The sequence below is a fragment of the Periplaneta americana genome, chromosome 2 (assembly GCF_040183065.1).
Source record: "Periplaneta americana isolate PAMFEO1 chromosome 2, P.americana_PAMFEO1_priV1, whole genome shotgun sequence".
Classification (NCBI taxonomy): domain Eukaryota; kingdom Metazoa; phylum Arthropoda; class Insecta; order Blattodea; family Blattidae; genus Periplaneta; species Periplaneta americana.
Genome location: NC_091118.1, coordinates 180,738,337 through 180,756,241, shown reverse-complemented (window position 1 = coordinate 180,756,241; position 17,905 = coordinate 180,738,337). Strand labels below are relative to the sequence as shown.

The window sequence follows — 17,905 nt, the reverse complement described above, 5'->3', positions numbered from 1 at the left end:
TTAATAGAGAGAAGAATGTATGTCTGTATGTACAGTACGGTTATTTAGTCCTGACAGTCGCCGGAGATGTGCGCGTGGGACAGGCGAGTCCATTTAGTTACGCCAAGGAGTGTTCGGATTATTCACTCGCTTGCTTTTACCGACCGCTCGCCCTTATCTCTATTCCAGAACTCTTCCCACTCCTCCTATTACTTCCCCTCTTTCGCGTCGCTGAGCTGTCAGGACTAAATAATCGGTCTGTATGTATGTATGTATGTAATAATAATAATAATAATAATAATAATAATAATAATAATAATAACAATAATAATAATGATTTATTTAACCTGGCAGAGTTAATGCCATACGACCTTCTCTAACACTCAACCAGGAGTAAAACTGCGTTACAAAAAACACTACAAATTTACAACACTACAAAGTACACTACAATTTTACACACAAAACTGAAATGAATGAATGTATGTATGTATGTATGTATGTATGTATGCATTATGTATGTATGTATGTACTGTATGTATACATGTATTTATTTACACTGGAAATGGGTAAATACCCGGTGGCAGTGGTAACTAATTACACTCAATAATGGTAATTAATAATAAACACAATTAATAATAAATTAATAATAATAATTAATACTAAAATAATAATAAATAATAATAATTGGGTGTGTGGATTAATGAATAGGGGAAAGAAAATATGAATGAAGACATGGATGGATGATGGGTGAATGGATGGATTGATGATTGTTTGAATGGATGAAGGGAAAAATGAATGAATGGAGGATAGTTTGATAGAGATAAGAATGAATGTTTGAAGAAATGGGTGGGTGAATGAATGAATGAATGACAAAAAGCGTGATTGGATGAATAGATTAATGATTGGATAAGTGGATGAATAGAGATAAGAATGGATAGATGTGTGAATCGATGGATGGATGGATGGATGGATGGATGGATGGATGGATGGATGGATGGATGGATAAATAGAGAGAAGAGTGGATGGATGAAGGCATGAGTAAATGTATGGGTGGATGAATAGAAGGAAGGAAAAATGGATGAATAGATGGATGGATTAATGGATAAGCAGGATAAGAGCTAATCAGGTGTGAAAACAGATGAAATAGTAAGTAGACAACTTGGTAGTCAGGCACGTGGGTCTGTAGTTTTGCAGTTGAATAGGTCGAGAGGTATATAAATAGGTTGATATATGGACCAGTGGATAATGGATGAATGGATGGATGGATGGATGGATGGATGGATGGATGGATGGATGGATAGATAGATAAGTGTTAAATACGTATGCAAATAGATTGAGTAAATAGGAAAGTGAACGAATGTTTGGCGTGATAAAGAAATGCATAGACAGGTAGGTAGATGCAATAGATGGCACAGAAATGAATAGCTTAGCGTTAAACTCATGTATATTCTAATGACGATCACAGGGAACATTCATAGACATGTCTCAGCAACTCAGAATTGCAGGCGGTGACATTAAAGATATCAGAAATATGCGAAGAGGGCCAGTGGGTTAAAGAGCGCTTTAGTCCCATAATCGCAGGTTTTATAGATACAAACACAACACTACAGCACCTTTTATTTCACATTGCTCTTGCCTCCAGTTTTATGTGCAGTTTCTCTCTCTGTTGCCCCTCCACCCCTCCCACATGCCTGCCCCAAGTTAATTTCCAAGCCAGTCAAACCACGAGGAGAGACCTAGAGATTGAATAGTAAAGATTGTTTGTTTATTGTCCCGTCTCTGCTGTTCAAACGACTCTGCTACATTGTTTAATAGCTTCAACGTAAAATGTTTTTCGGGACAGAAGTGACCTATACGCCATTCAGCATCGCTTAGCGTTTCTCACTTTTAAGAGGGATGAAGTTCATATCCGGAAAGTTTCTGTAACTTTTGTGGTCCATAAAGCAACTGTTAGATAGTTTCTTTATTTGTGAATATTTCTCATGGTAAATTTATTACACGATTGCTTCGGGATGGTATACATACATTTAAAGCGGAATTTAGAAGAATTATATTGAGAAGTCGATAAATAAAATTAATTACATAATGTAATTACTCCCAAAGACATTGTAACATACATTTAAAGTAAAAAAAAAATAGCTTGGAGAACATAAACTTCTCACAAAAGGAAATGGATTTAATATATTATTAAAAAATTGAACAAAAATATTTTTTCAAAATTTTTTTCCGATACATTCATAGTGTTCTGCTCAAGGGCATGTCTTTGCAAACCCAGCTTTCTTCAATCTTTCCTATTTTCTGCCTTCCTCTTCATCTCCACATATGATCCATATATCTTAATGTCGTCTATCATCTGATATCTTCTTCTGCCCCAAACTCTTCTCCCGTTTACCATTCCTTTCAGTGCATCCTTCAGTAGGCAGTTTCTTGTCAGTCAGTGACCCAACCAATTACTTATCTTCTTCCTGATCAGTTTCAGCATAATTCTTTCTTCACCCACTCTTTCCAACACAGCTTCATTTCTTATTCTGTCTCTCCACTTCACACGTTCCATTCTTCTCTATATCCACATTTCAAATGCTTCTATTTGCTTCTCTTCACATCGCCGTAATGTCCATGTTTCTGTCCCACACAATGCCACACTTACGCACAAAGCACTTCACTAGTCTCTTCCTTAGTTTTTTTTCCAGAAGTCCGCAGAAGCTCCTTTTCCTATTAAACGCTTCTTTTGCCATTGCTATCCTCCTGACTCCCTGGTAGCAGCTCATGTTACTGCTTATAATAAACTTGAAGTATTTGATGCTGTCCACTTGCTCTACTTCCTAATTTAGAATTTTCAAGATTATCTTCTCTATTTTTCTTCCTATGACCATGGTTTTCATCTTATTTGCTTTTATCTTCATTCAATACTGCTCACAGCTGTCATTTTAGCTCCAATAGCATATCCCTTAGTAATATCTGCTCTTCTGCTAACAACGTCATATCATCAGCAAATCTTGTGCACTTTATTATTTTTCCTCCTATTACTATCACTCCTCCCATGTTCTGAAAACAGTTCTTCACTAAATCCTCCAAGTAGATGTTGAACAGGTGAGGTGATAAAGGCATCTTTGACATACTCCTCTCCCTCTTTCATTATTGACCTTAGAAATGGACTGGACCTTGAAAGACCTACACACAATTAGCGTATGTAATCAAACATTAATTTAGCTGAGATAAGATGGTTAAGGAGCAGAGTTGTATATATTTTAAGAGGTGAGGTTAGCTACAGATGAGTAAGATAATACAGGAGTATAAAGTTTAAACTTACGTTAAAGGATTGCAGACCGGAAAAGCAACTGACACAACCAAATATTTGCGGTCTTAATATATTACAGGTATTTATTTTTTCCTCCAAAATAATGAAGGAAAACTCTTGAGAAAATTTCAGAAAGTTAGCAACACGTACTTTAAATCCACTTTTGCGTCTAATTTATTCATAGTGTTCTGTCCAAGGGTAAGTCTTTCATTGCAATATCAGCATTATCCAAACTTTACCTTTTTTTCCTACTTCCTCTTAGTCTCCGCATACTAACCACGTATATCTTAATTTTGTCTATCATCTGTTATCTTCTTCTGGCCCGAACGTTTCTTCCGTTCACCATTTCTTCCAGTACATCCTTCAGTAGGCAGTTTCTTCTCAGCCATTGACCCAAACAATTCCTTTTTCTCTTTCTAATCAGTTTCAACATCATCCTTCTTCACACACTCTTTCCAACACAGCTTCGGTTTTATTCTGTCTGTCCATTTCACACGCTCCATTCTCCTTCATGTCTATATTTCAAATGCTTCTAGTCGTTTCTCTTTACTTCGTCATAATGTCCATGTTTCTGCCCGATGCAATGTCACACTCCACACAAAGCACTTCACTACCCTCTTCCTTCGTTATTTTTCCAGAGGTTTCTAGTAAATGCTTTATTTCCTAATAAAAGCTTCCTTTGCTATTGCTAAATTCGTTTTAACTTCCTGGCAGCAGCACATGTTATTCTTTAGAGTATACCCCAAGTAGCCTATATGAAGCTATACACTTGTTTGTTGCTTTTAATGACAATTTATTTCAGTCGTAAGAACAATATGTTTTTTTGTTTTGTTCGGATTTATATACCGATTTTAAAGTTGTGTTAATGTTTAAATAGATACTTTTAGTTGATTTTTATTTTGTAAAACTGTGGGTTTCCTAAAGTGTCTTTTAATTCGTATTTTGCTCCAATTAATATTATAAAGCGAGACATTGGTTTTTTATTAAATTACAGTAATTTATGTTTCTTTTTTATTTAGAAAACTTAAATTATTTTGTATTTTATTTTAAATTACAAAATAGAAACTTGTAGGCTTCGTTAAATTTCAGAAATTGTGCTCTATTTTTAATTTCTCGAAGAGTGAATTTTGTTGAAATTAATATTAATATTACTCTGTCATACCAGATTATTGTAGTTTATTAAGGACTCTTTGTGGCTCCAATGGATAAATTACACAGGCCTGCATGGTCGACTCTGTATTGGAATACAACTTCAACTTCTGACATCTCTCAATAATATGGAATTTTTTTTGTTGTTGTAATATGTTGCTAAGCTTAAAATTTTGATTACAGAAATACAGTTATTTGTATTGCATTACAGTTAAACAAGGCTAAATTGTTAAAAGTTAGACACAGTACTTTTTTGTTACTATTTTTGCTATTGGCAACAATGAATTTTACATAATCAAGGACGCACAATACGTTTCGCACTACCTTGCGAGATTGAAAGGGGAAGTGTTATCAGTCAGCTGGAAGCAAACAGTGGCGGTTAGTAGGCAATTCTATTGTAATAAACACGTAAAATTAGAAAGTGTACACAGTGGTCGAATCTAGATCCCCAGGTCGACTCTAGACGGTTCCACGGCATTGAATTCTTCATCTGACATAATTAGGAACATTAAATCCAGACGTTTGAGATGGACAGGGCATGTAGCACGTTTGGGTGAATCCAGAAATGCATATAGAGTGTTAGTTAGGAGGCCGGAGAGAAATAGACCTTTGGGGAGGCCGAGACGTAGATGGGAGGGTAATATTAAAATGGATTTGAGGGAGGTGGGATATGATGATAGGGAGTGGATTAATCTTGCACAGGATAGGGACCAATGGCGGGCTTATGTGAGGGCGGCAATGAACCTCCGGGTTCCTTAAAAGCCATTTGTAAGTATGTTGTAAGTAAGTTAATATTAATATTATCATGAAATAGCTATAGCTGTAAACTGTTTTTCATCAATATAAAATCATTTAGCTTACCATAATTTTAAACAGTAAGACGATATATTATTATTTCGTGTTTTCAATCGCATGAAAAGGCATAGAATATTTTTAGTATAGGCCTATTTGTAAAACAAATTCAGTAATTTTCAGTGTTTTAAAAGATCTGTATGTTGTTTCTTTTTGTTAGCAATTAAAAGAAACAATTTTTTGTATATGGCTTGTGATTTGATTTATTTAAAACATCCTCTTGTGATAACAGGTTTGCAAACTTCTTTTTAACAGTATCTGCTACAAAATTGACTTCAAGCCGTCAGAAAATAAAAGCAGTAACAAAAACAGTTCAAAGATTCTGACGTTTTCAATTTTTCTTTTGAACTGTGATTCTTACGACACTCTTGCAATGCGGGGCGAAATGATAGGACCCGTACCTCAGGGCTTGATAGCGGTTAGCTCAAAGTAATTCAATGTTAAAGATCAGTTTGAATCCGCGAACACGAAGCTGAATAGCTTGTCGTACTGACCTCAGACCAGCTGCAATTCCTGCGCCATATATATTATTTTACAAGATGTGGAAGATTATGCTCACAAAATATTTCAGTGTAAACAGGAAATCACATTTAATTTTATAGTTTAAAATGATGTATCGTAAGCTCTATACAGCTCTTTCCATCTAGAGTTCAGAATAACCTGATTTGCCGTTTGACATCTCTTCTGATGATGTAATGAAACTCTGGCTAGTGCTGTGTGTACTTACGGATGGAACGGAGGAAATTCCACCTGCATTCAGACCATAGTACATCCATTGTGCATACAATCTTCAGGAGGTTAAGATAATTGAGATCCTTAAGAATGAATTTTATGCCCCCAAAATAACATAGGCATAATCCAGTCAGTTTTCTAATGGTCACCAGATTCGTGTACTTTAAATAGATGCTGTAGTAACTGCTTTTCAATAGATATTTGAAAAGCTTTGTGCCAATATATAATATAATCTGACTTGTCATGAAACATCAATTCTGCTGACATTTGCGTTACGGTTGGAAAAAAAACTCGAAAAAAAAAACCCAACCAGATAATCAGTGCAAGCGGGAATTGAACCCACGCACGAACGCAACTCCGGATCAAATGACGATCTCCTCAGCTGACTGAGCTACGCCGGTGGCCCTTATTATTTCAAAACAAAATATTTACGGTTAGTATTTGCCAAAGTTATGTGTTAGAATCTTCTTCATTAAAAAGAAATACATGTTTTGGTACTTAACCCGATATATCTGCCTTGCAGGTTCCTCACAAGCAATACTTTCCTTCATTTTATTATGGTATTCCACAGAACCCACGGCGTATAGGCATGGGTTCCATTCATGTAACTTAATTAACTCGCAAAAAAATTTTTCTCGGCCAGGACGCCATGTTTTTTTGGTTCTTGGCGCCATAATATTTTCGAATTCCATTGGTCAATTCTTGGAAACAATTCTCAAGGCTTTGATCAATAGAATATGTTCTTATTTACTTTCAAGACAATCAAAACTTTTAAAAGTACTATAAGTGATTTTCTGTCGGATGCTTTTCCAATTCACTGTGAACTAAAGCAAGGAGTACACTATCACCTTTATATTTTAACTTCGCTCTAGAATATTCCATTAGGAAAGTCCAGGATAACAGAGAGGGTTTGGAATTGAACGGGTTACATCAGCTGCTTGTCTATGCGGATGACGTGAATATGTTAGGAAAAAATCCACAAACTATTAGGGAAAACACGGGAATTTTACTTGAAGCAAATAAACAGGTAAGTTTGGAAGTAAATTCTGAAAAGACAAAGTATATGATTATGTCTTGTGACCAGAATATTGTACGAAATGGAAATATAAAAATTCAAAATTTATCCTTTGAAGAGGTGGAAAAATTCAAGTATCTTGGAGCAACAATAGCAAACATAAATGACACTCGGGAGGAGATTATACGTAGAATAAATATGGGAAATGCCTGTTATTATTCGGTTGAGAAGGTTTATCATCCATTCTGCTCTCAAAAAACTGAAAGTTAGAATTTATAAAACAGTTATATTACCGGTTGTTCTGTATGGTTGTGAAACTTGGACTGTCACCTTGAGAGAGGAACAGAGGTCAAGGCTGTTTTAGAATAAGGTGCTTAGGAAAATATTTAGGGGTAAGAGAAATGAAGTTACAGGAGAATGGAGAAAGTTACACAACGCAGAGCTGAACGCATTGTATACTTCACCTGACATAATTAGGAACATAAAATCCAGACGTTTGAGATGGGCAGGGCATGTAGCACGTATGGGCGATTCCAGAAATGCATATAGAGTGCTAGTTGGGAGGATAGAGGGGAAAAATATCTTTGGGGGGGCCGAAACGTAGATGGAAGGATAATATTAAAATGGATTTGAGGGAAGTGGGATATGATTGTAGGGACTGGATTAATGTTGCTCAAGATAGGGACCGATGGTGGGCTTATGTGAGGGCTGGAAAGAACCTTCGGGTTCCTTAAAGTCATAAGTTAGTAAATAAGTGATTTTAAAGCAAACTTCTGAAGTATTGGCATCTCTTGAAAAGTCTTGTGAAACGTTGAATTTGAAGAACATTTGATCGTGTACAAGCAGCTTACGAAATCACTCTGTTGCCTGTGATCGATCCTGATTTCTCGGAATAGTAACATAGGACTGATCTACGGAGGAAGGCAACATTGTAAAATAAAACAATACTAAAAACTTTGAGTAAGGAATAAATTGCATTTCTGAAGTGTTTTCAAGGAATACATTAAAATAGGGTGCGAGCTGCGTGATCAATACGTTACTGTAACAACTCAGAGTTGATCATCTTCTGTCTTTGACAGTTTGAATCATTTTTCTCCGCACTCTCGCGCCACTTGATGTGTATAACGGGGATGAAGCAGGTTGGAACAAGAATCTATTTTGCATTGCATCCCATTTATTCATAAAAAAAGCACACACTGATATCGGATGCCGCATCAAATTATATCTGTCTTCCAAACTCCACTTCAACATTGCTGATGCTGCATTTATTGGGAAAAACGCTGTAAAACCATCAGCTGACATTTTTAGAGGAATATGTAAAGCTAACCTTCCCCCTTCTCATCCCACCCCACCCCACAGACTTGGCTCTTCAATCTGTTATAGTGTAGTAAAGGGGATGTATGAAGGGTCCATCCTTGCCCGCTTGTATTTGCCGGCCGTAACGCATAGCTTCTATGTCAATAATCCTCTGGCGGATTGCGGCCCCCGAGTTGCCAAAGTGGCGGACCTTACACTCTCTGCACAATCAACTTCATTTCCATAAGTGTGAGACTCAAAGAGGCGAAGAAATTTGAGTTAACTCTTTGGCTGTCAGATTTACATTACGTCCAGATCCGCAGTGGAATAACGGTTAGCATGTCTCACCGTAAAAGAGTTACCTGATTGAGATTTTTTCCGAGGTTTTCTCCCCCACAATTAAATCAGAATTGCTAGGTAACTTTCGACGTTGGACCTCGGATCATTTCGCCACCATAATAAAACTTCCCTCTTCCATCATAATCTTCATTTCTTTCTCATATTTTGGGCTTCCTCCGATGTAGAGTCGTCTGAGGATCGCCATCGAACTTTGACCTCATATGTGGTCATTAGTTGCTGGTGGTAGTGCGATGCATCGTGATCTTTTTCCTAGGGGTTCATAGTGCTCGAGGACCTGGGTTGAGATACTGCTGTGAGGCCTATGTGAAAAGGCAAAAGGATTCTTTAGACTGCAGATGAGTTCGGAGGCGGCCCGTAGGGGAGCCTTAGGGTATGCACTCCATTGAATTCCGGTAGTATAATAGGTTTAATTTATACTTCAGTAAAAAAAAATCTTTCTTTGTTCATGACTTCTATAATAAATTGTTTAATCTTTATTAATCAGGAAATATTTTCGTACTTCGATTTTTATTGTAATAATTGTAATTGTAAATTTAATATTAATTGTAATTATTAATATTATAATTGTAATCTCCTGATAGAGGGAATGAGAAAGTCTGTCTACCAGGTTAAATAAATACCACTACTACTAGTAGCTTACTATTGCTACTACTACTACTACCAGCCTATTACTACTACTACTACCAATGTCAAACTTTGTTTGTTAATGTATTTGTCATTTTTTAATTTTTTCTGCAGTCCTTCCACTGTATTTCCTTCCTTCTGACATTCAATTGCTCCTCCCTTATTTGTGTGTTTTTCTTTCTTTCTTTCTATCTTTTTCTTTCTTTCTTTCTTTCTTTTTTTCTTTCTCTCCTACTTTCTCTCTCTTTCTCTCTCTCTTTCTTTCTCTCTTTCTTTCTTTCTTTCTTTCTTTCTTTCTTTCTTTCTTTCTCTCTCTTTCTTTATTTCTCTTCCTTTCTCTGTTTCTTTCATTCTCTCTTTCTTTCTCTCTCTTTCTTTATTTCTCTCTTCCTTTCTCTCTTTCTTTCTTTCATTCTCTCCTTTCTCTCTCTTTCTTTATTTCTCTCTTCCTTTCTCTCTATTTCTTTCTCTCTCTTTCTTTCTTTCTTTCCCTCTCTCTTTCTTTCTCTCTTTCTTTCTCTCTTTCTTTCTCTCTTTCTTTCTTTCTTTCTCTCTCTCTTTCTTTCTCTCTCTCTTTCTGTCTTTCTTTCTCTCTTTTTCTTTTTTTCTTTCTTTCTTTCTTTCTTTCGCTCTCATCTTCTTACCTTACTCTTACAGTTTCACCCACTTCTCTCTTCTTGAATCATTCGGAGAAGATGCGTTCGTAGTTAGACATTTATTGAAACATGATTCAAAATAATGAGAACTGTAAATAACTTACAGGTATGGGTATAAACCCAGCCTCACAACGTCAGCGTCCGCGGAGACCTCGCAGAGGTCGTATCCGCGACCCTCTGCAGAGAAGCCGTGGATTCCTTTGAAAGCTGCGGTTCGCTCTGATGTTGTGGGAGGCGCCCGCTGCGATCTTGACTGCGTTCGGAGTATAGCAGCGAAATTAAGCCACGTGTTTCTGATAGATGGAATAATATATTGCTTCACAATGTATTATGACGTGGCAATTGTGCAAACACGCCAAGTGCAAGCCGGGGAAACCTAACCCAATCTCACCGACCCGACCCGATGTACTGTCATAACATGGAATGTCCACAAAAAATGCGGGTTGAGAGGAGAGAGGGGGAAAAAAACTAGAGTGCAACAACCACTGCATTGCCTGGCGGGATTTTTACTGATGGAAGTCTTCAGTCTTGTGCTGTACAAATTCAATTGCTGGTCAGTCGGTTCGGTCTCCAGGTAGAGTGCCAGGGAAGCCGGTCAATATGTCAGCTGCAACTCTGTGGTTTACAGATGGATGGCATCTGAGTGTCAGGGGTTCTAGACCTCCTCTACTAATTCTGCTTGATTGTAGGGGTTACACTCACATTCAAGGGTAAAAACTTAGTTCATTTTTTTTTTTTTCATTTTTCTTATTATATTAATTAAATATGAACCCTTAGCTTAATTTAATAAACATGAATCAACAATATATTATTTTAATGTACCGAAATACATATGATATTTCTATGCAGATATTCTGCGTCATCATACGATGAAAGAGTAATGGAACGGAGAAAAATTCTCTCCGGCGCCGGGATTTGAACCCGGGTTTTCAGCTCCACATGCTGATGCTTTATCCACTAAGCCACACCGGATACAACCCCGGCGTCGAATAGAATCGTGTCAGATCAAGCTCCAACTCTTGAGACAACTAGTCACTCACAACGAGTGCACCTCAGCACATTTGCGGACTTCGGTCCTACGTTCATAGACATCTATGACGTAGTGCAGAGGGCGGCCACTAGAGGGAACCCAAGAGTTGGAGCTTAATCTGAGACGATTCTATTCGACGCCGGGGTTGTATCCGGTGTGGCTTAGTGGATAAAGCATCAGCACGTAGAGCTGAAAACCCGGGTTCAAATCCCGGCGCCTGAGAGAATTTTTCTCCGTTCCATTACTCTTTCATCGTATGAGTCAACAAGTTAACAGACTTAAAACTTTTCCTGGCGTTACATAATCATGATTATCCCTGCCATATCATCGGGGCAACGTAACTCCGCCTTCCAGGACGTTCCAATCTTCGCCTCTTCTGTCATCATCAGGTTATATTACATATAAAATAAGCAATCTTACATGAACTTTAACATAATGTTTAACAGAATGTTAATACTGAGTAACTTTTAGAGCTAGATCCTGGATTCATTTCGCTGGCATTATCACCTTCATTTCACTTACACGCTAGATAGCCATCTTAGTTGATAAAGCGTCGTAAAATAAACTAATTTAAATCCGCTATGGCTAATTAATATTAGGCCTATATATACAAGTAATTACAATACAATAATCATTAATACAGGACTTTCATTTCAAAAATTCCTAGTCTAAATAACTAATTATTTAATTTCAATTAATTTTAAACAAAAACCACGTCAATTTAGATATTGATAGGCAAGTCTTAAACCAGGCTTAATTCCTTTTTAGATTTCACCTTCCACATCCTAGCCACTCCCACTTTGAAATTTCAATTGCACCCCTATATTTTTGTATTTAAATATAAAGAGCATTCAATTATTTATACAATTCATTAATTTGTTTTCGCATCTTTTGTTTTCTATCGTGGCCTGGCAACCTGGATTGTTGTTATTATCAGTTGATTCTAGAATGAAAACACAGCTTATTTTGTGTAATTTCCTAAATTTAATAAATGAGGATGATTTATGTTCTCTCTTGAAGGGTATACTCCATTTTAAAATAATCATCATCATCATCATCATCATCATCATCATCATCATCATCTTCCTAACAAGTATTAGGCCAAGTGGCCTGTTACGGTCTCAAACTAGAATTTTCAGTCCATCTCTTCTTTGGACGGCCTAGAGATCTTTTGCCATATGGATGGTAATGAAGCAGTGCTTTTGGAATTCTGCATCGATTCATTCGTTCGAGATGACCCTTCCACTGAAGTTGATATTTGCTGATGAACTGCATAATGGGTTCTATTTGAAGTTCTTGCATTAGGTCCTCATTTTTTTTATGATCCCAGCGAGTATATCCAGCTGTTGCTCTCATAAACCTCATCTCACTTGCTGTTATTCTACTGACATCTTTATTCTTCACAGTCCACGCTTCGCTACCATAGCTTAATACTGGCTGTGCTAAGGTTTTATACAAGCCTATTCTTGTGTGTCTTTGTACTAGTGAGGGTTTCATGATTTTATTAATGATCCCCATTGTTTTATTATATTTACATATTTTTTCAGCAATATCTACTTCATCATAAGGTGATAGTGTATAGCCAAGATAAGTGAAGGTATTTACTCTTTCTATTATTTTATTATTGAAACAGATTTTGCTTGGTACAGGGAATTTCCCACAAAATGACATGATTTTCGATTTTTCAATATTAATTTCCATGTTATATTTTTCACTGACCTTATTTTAAAATAATTTAATACACAAACGCAACTATTACAAGAAATGCTTAATAAGTTTTTGTAGCTTTATTCTCTTCAGTTCTAATCAACAATAGCAACAATATAGGTTGCCAGGTGATGATAGAAAACAAAATATGCGAAAACAAATGAATGAGGTGTATAAACGATTGAATGCCCTTTCATATTTAAATATAAAAATATAAGGGTGCCATTTGAAATTTGAAATTGGGGGAGGCTGGGGAGTGGTGGTGAAATCTATTATGCAATTAAGTCTGGTTTCAGGCTTCCCCCCTCAGTATCTAAATTGACGTGTTTTTTGTTTAAATTGAATTCAATTTAAATAATTAGTTATTTAGACTGGGAAGTTTTGAAATGAAAGCCCTGTATAAGATTACGCGTTGCATTCACTCGTGGCTAAAAGTACATTATGTGGTTGTGAAAAATTACTGAATTTACGCTACGCATTCGTGTTATAAACATCTCACTCAAAAATAATGGCCAGTTTTAACACGAGACAAATAACTATTAGCGCTATGAAGTTTTTAAATTTGTAAGTTTTAAACTTTTATCACAATTTAAACATAACTCGTGTTATTTAAAATAAATATAAGTGTTAATGCAAGTATTTAGAAGTTTATTTATCTATAACCTAAAATTATTTAAAACTTACAAATTAAGATATAGCCTATAATAGTAACTGACTGTGTTCATGTTAATACTGATGACATTAATGATAATGACGTTAATGACGCGAATAGGTTATTTAACAACTCTACATCAACTACGCGGGTTTAGTGATAACGAAATTACATTTAGTGAAATATATCAAAGAATTCGCAACGGGATTACTGGATAATCGCCTTACAGTTTCGGAAACCTCCGGGGGGGGGGAGAGAAAGTAATCGACCCAAGCTGGTTTCGAACCCACGCCCGTCCCACTCATTACTCCGAGACTACGCCTGTACCTACCTGTGTTGCTACCCTGTTTAGTTTCATCTTGTGATCCCCACAATCGCACACCTTTTAACTCGTTCTCACACCGCAGGTCTGCAATTACCATTTTGTGAGTTCTGGCGAGAAAATCTAATAAAGCGTTCAACGCTGGATGTCGGTTCCGGCCGACTTCTGGATTTCCCTGCGAGTTGATTTCTGTGTTTATTTGGCTGTGACGTGGGGGTAAGGTTTCAGAGCGGTGGGGGATGAATTGAAAAGAAGAGTCTAGCAGAGGGATGGGGAGGAGAGAATTAGCTTTTTATTCACGTTGAGACGGACGGCCTGTCAATCCGTTGACAAATGGTGGCTCGGTCACTCATCCCCAGAAGAAAAACGAGTTTCGAATTGAAATCCAATATTTTGATATGCAATTTGAGTCTTTCCTACACACCCTCCTCGCAGAACAGTCACATATGTGCATCTCCGCAAGGAGCGAGGGACGTTTCCACCATGGGATTAGTGTTAATGGTTCTGAAAACACTGACACAGTCTTGAGGATTAGCGCACTCACTTCTACAGAGAGAGATGCGCCTCACATAACAGATAACCTTCACAAACAAACTGTAGTAGATAAAAGACTTTCACATTTTTATTAAGAAAATTGTGCTTCCTTTTATAAACGATCATTTTAGAAGCCCGCCATTGGTCCCTATCCTGAGCATATCATATCATCATATCCCATCTCCCTCAAATCCATTTTAATAATATCTTCCCATATACGTCTCGGCTTCCCTAAAGGTCTTTTTCCCTCCGGCCTCCCAACTAACACTCTATATGCATTTCTGGATTCGCCCATACGGGCTACATGCCCTGCCCATCTCAAACGTCTGGATTTAATGTTCCTAATTATGTCAGGTGAAGAATACAATGCATGCAGTTCTGTGTTGTGTAACTTTCTCCATTCTCCTGTAACTTCATCCCTCTTAGCCCCAAATATTTTCCTAAGCACCTTATTCTCAAACACCCTTAACCTATGTTCCTCTCTCAAAGTGAGAGTCCAAGTTTCACAACCATAAAGAACAACCGGTAATATAACTGTTTTATAATTCTAACTTTCAAATTTTTGGCAGCAGACTAGATGACAAAAGCTTCTCAGCCGAATAATAACAGGCATTTCCCATGTTTATTCTCTGTTTAATTTCCTCCCGAGTATCATTTATATTTGTTACTGTTGCTCCTAGATATTTGAACTTCTCCACCTCTTCAAAAGATGAATTTCCAATTTTTATATTTCCATTTCATACAATATTCTCGTCACGAGACATAATCATATACTTTGTCTTTTCGGAATTTACTTCCAAACCTATCTCTTTACTTGCTTCCAGTAAAATTCCCGTGTTTTTCCTAATCGTTTGTGGATTTTTTCCTAACACATTCACGTCATCCGCATAGACAAGCAGCTGATGTAACCCGTTCAATTCCAAACCCTCTCTGTTATCATGGACTTTCCTAATGGCATACTCTAGAGCAAAGTTAAAAAGTAAAGGTGATAGTGCATCTCCTTGCTTTAGCCCACAATGAATTGGAAACGCATCTGACAGAAACTGACCTATACGAACTCTTATTATTTGCCATATTTTATTAAACTATAATAAACTGTTCCTAGAGCAATTGATTTCGGAGTTAAAGGTTCGGATTTAATCCTTGATGACGGCGTGGTTCTTTTGCTTGTCAAACTTGCATAACGACCCCGGGGTCTACTCACCCGTCAATCAAATTGAGTACCGGGTTCTTTCTGAGGAAAGAAAAAAAAAACAAGCTAGTCGGAGAGTGGTGTTGACTAAACCACATCATCCTAGTGCATAGGAGTAAAATCATGGAACTCTACTTTAGTGTCTTCCAAGCGCTTTTGTTGCCCTTAATGGGACAGATTTTATATTAGCTTTATAATACTATAATAATAATAATAATAATAATAATAATAATAATAATAGTAATAATAATAATAATAATTATTATTATTATTATTACCAGAACAATGGAAGGAGTTTATAATTGTACCCATTTTTAAGAAGGGGACAAGACTAACTGTAGTAACTTTCGAGGAATATCACTTTTGTTAACGTCGTACAAAATTTTGTCCAATATTCTTTTGAGAAGATTAACTCCGTATGTAGATGAAATTATTGGTGATCATCAGTGTGGTTTTAGGAGTATTAGATCGACTTTTGATAAGATTTTTTGTATTCGACAGATATTGGAGAAAAAAATGGTAGTATAAGAGTACAGTACATCAGTTATTCATAGATTTAAAAAAGACATATGACTCGGTTAAGAGAGAAGTTTTATATAACATTCTTATTCAATTTGGTATTCCCAAGAAACCAGTTCGATTAATTAAAATGTGTCTCAATGAAATTTACAGCAGAGTCCGTATAGATCAGCTTCTGTGTGATACTTTTAAAGCAAGTAGATGCACTATCACCTTTACTTTTTAACTTCGCTCTAGAATATGCCATTAAGGAAGTTCAGAATAACACAGAGGGTTTGGAATTGAACGGGTTACATCAGCTTCTTGTCTATGCGGATGACGTGAATAATATGTGTAATTTAAGCACGAGGCTCACGCCTCGTGCTTAAATCTTTCCACTCGCGCAAGAAAGATGCACTTACCTCACAAGTACCATAAATAACTATTTTTATATAGCAAAAGGACAGAGTTTTACACATACTAATTTTCATTATTGTGCAAGGTGCAATAATGGAGGAAAAAATGTTGAATATTTCCAAAATTTTACTGCTGTAAGCTGTACCTAACCCCTTAAATAAAGTGATGTCTATAAGGTGGTAAAATAAAATTTTGAATAGGATCTATGTTGCTCTTGTTTATGTTTCTAATCGGAGAGATCATTCTGCCGGACTCTCTATTTATTGATCCCAGTTTCAAGGATATAGGTAATATGTCCGTGTCAAGTCTTTATTATATAAAAAGAAAATCATTGACAGGATTATTCCGCGTTCGTATATTTTATTTTTTCTAATTCCTCCTTACTCATAACGCGGTGTGGGCGTTGCCAGCATCATACGTACGCTGCAGTGATAATATTAATCACAGAGATTGCTGTTTGTTACAGCAAATAGATCTTATCTGGAGATCGTTTTCCTTATTGGAGCACCGTGGATCACCGGCTTTCAACTCCTTTCGCTCGTTATCACGTGTCGTGAACCATATTCCTGCTATCTCAGCTGTCTGATCTGCAGGATTTGGGGAAATCTCTGCCTTCGTTCTGCTTACCTCAAATGTCAAGGCAGTCTGCCTGATTACTGCTTATTGATCGCCATTCGCTTTACATAATGAACTGTATCGGCCGGTAATGAATTACTATCTGGCTTCGCATAGTTAATAGTCTCTGCGTTTCTAACATACGTACAAATAAATAAAATATAAAACGGTCAATTAATTTAAATTGAGCTTTGTGTTGATACATCTGGCCAAACATTTATATTGTGGGGAGAGGAACAGTCGGAGTAATTAGCAAGTAGCGGCGATTGCTCATTCCGACAGAGGGCAGCGCTTGTTTCAAATGCCACTCTCATTGCAACAGGGGGATGCTCCCCATCCCCCGTTCAGTCAACTCACGCTGCAACACAAACTTTCAATCTTTCTTTCTTTACATCTTTTTATTCCTTTCTTTTTTATTTCCTCTAAATTTTTATCGTTTATCCCTTCGTTTTATTTTTCGTTCCTTCTTAATTTCCTTAAAAGGGGAGACCAGTGAAATTTTGGCCATTTCTGGCCAAAATCTGATTTTTTCTTTTGGTGCAAAAATAAATATTTATTTATTTGTCTAATGGATAGTACATGATATTTACTATCATTGACTGAGCGAAAAACAAGAAAGCGGTGAACAAAACAACGGATTATGTAATTAAAAAACATTCGGGCTCTGGCTTCCCAGTAGCGGTCGACTTCCGTGGAGGATTTCAGAGCAGGGCATTTTGCAAGATGTTGTCTATCCATGTATTCCTGTTGATGGCACAAAATGCAGGATGCTGATGGAAGGATGCCAAGACGATTGAGGTGTTTACCCAGGATGTCATGTTCAGTGTTAAGACGAAAGCTTGTAACTGCCAGTCTTCTGGGTTCAGGAGGTATATCCTTCAGTAATTTCCTACAGTGTTGCGAAATGTTTATGTCCAGTTCTTGTTGGTGATTATTTTTTTGTAGTTGCTTGATATATTGTTTTACTGAGCTAAATG

General features: G+C 36.8%; 1 protein-coding gene and 1 non-coding gene across 6 annotated transcripts in view; one reads left to right on the top strand and one right to left on the bottom strand.

Moving 5' to 3' along the window:
* dac (dachshund family transcription factor) overlaps positions 1-17,905 on the top strand; it is a 1,230,461-nt gene that overhangs the window by 630,708 nt on the left and 581,848 nt on the right. The window lies entirely within an intron of this gene.
* TRNAH-GUG (transfer RNA histidin (anticodon GUG)) lies at positions 10,862-10,933 on the bottom strand. The gene has a single exon. It is a non-coding gene; the product is annotated as a tRNA-His (tRNA).